The sequence below is a fragment of the Arachis ipaensis genome, chromosome B1 (genome assembly GCF_059453495.1).
Source record: "Arachis ipaensis isolate K30076 ecotype BB chromosome B1, ASM5945349v1, whole genome shotgun sequence".
NCBI lineage: Eukaryota > Viridiplantae > Streptophyta > Magnoliopsida > Fabales > Fabaceae > Arachis > Arachis ipaensis.
Window position 1 is genome coordinate 124,549,969 of NC_142436.1, and position 1,513 is coordinate 124,551,481.

Here is a 1,513-nt window from a genome sequence, read left to right on the forward strand (position 1 = left end):
TCAAATCTTTTTAATTTTCTTTTCAAATCTTTTTCAAAATAAATTTCAATCATATCTTTTTCAAAATTTAATTTCAAAATCCTTTTCTAACTTCTTATCTTTTTAAAATTGATTTTTAAATCTTTTTCAATTAACCACTTGATTAGTTTGTTTTAAAAAAAAGTTTACTATTTCAATCATATCTTTTTTTTTTCAAAACCACCTAACTACTTTTCTCTCTCTAATTTTCGAAAACCACTAACAACTTTTTCAAAATTCCTTTTAATTAACTAATTGTTTTAAATTTTAATTTAATTTTATTTCTCTTTTTAATTTTCGAATTCTAACTAATAATTAAAATAAAAACAAAAATATTTTTCTTTTTTTTAATTAAAAATTCGAATTTTCTCTCTCTCTCTCTCTCATCTCTTTCTATTTATTTATTTATTTATTTACTAACACTTCACTTCTTCTTATAATTCGAACCCTCTCCCTCTCTCTGTGTTTAAATTCTTCTTCTTCTCCCTTCTTCATTCTATTCTTCTATTCTTCTACTCACATAAAGGAATCTCTATACTGTGACATAGAGGATTCTTATTCTTTTCTGTTTTCTTCTTTTTCATATGAGCAGGAACAAGGATAAGAACATTCTTGTTGAAGCTGATCCTGAACCTGAAAGGACTCTAAAGAGGAAGCTAAGAGAAGCTAAAGCACAACACTCTGGAGAGGACCTAACAGAAATTTTCGAAAAAGAAGTAGAGATGGCAGCCGAAAATAACAATAATGGTGGAGATGCAAGGAAGATGCTTGGTGACTTTACTGCACCAACTTCTGACTTCTATGGCAGAAGCATCTCAATTCCTGCAATTGAAGCAAACAAATTTGAGCTTAAGCCTCAATTAGTTTCTCTAATGCAGCAGAATTGCAAGTTTCATGGACTTCCATTGGAAGATCCTCATCAGTTCTTAGCTGAATTCTTGCAAATCTGTGACATTGTTAAGACCAATGGGGTTAATCCTGAGGTCTACAGACTTATGCTTTTCTCCTTTGCTGTAAAAGACAGAGCTAGGACATGGTTGGACTCACAACCTAAAGAAAGCCTGAACTCTTGGAAAAAGTTGGTCAATGCCTTCTTGGCCAAATTCTTTCCACCTCAAAAGTTGAGCAAGCTTAGAGTGGAAGTCCAAACCTTCAGACAAAAGGAAGGTGAATCCCTCTATGAAGCTTGGGAAAGATACAAGCAATTGATCAGAAGGTGTCCTTCTGACATGCTTTAAGAATAGAGCATCCTATGTATATTCTATGATGGTCTATCTGAATTGTCCAAGATGTCATTGGATCACTCTGTTGGAGGATCTCTTCATCTGAAGAAGACGCCTGCAGAAGCCTAGGAACTCATTGAGATGGTTGCAAATAACCAGTTCATGTACACTTCTGAAAGAAATCCTGTGAATAATGGAACAACTCAGAAGAAAGGGGTTCTTGAGATTGATACTCTGAATGCCATATTAGCTCAGAATAAAATATTGACTCA

At 33.0% G+C, this 1,513-nt stretch overlaps 1 non-coding gene across 1 annotated transcript; it reads right to left on the reverse strand.

Annotated features, from left to right (window-relative positions):
- Positions 1–1,145: 1,145 nt before the first annotated feature.
- On the reverse strand, positions 1,146–1,253 carry LOC148578237 (small nucleolar RNA R71). The gene has a single exon (XR_015904097.1). It is a non-coding gene; the product is annotated as a small nucleolar RNA R71 (small nucleolar RNA).
- Positions 1,254–1,513: the final 260 nt, after the last annotated feature.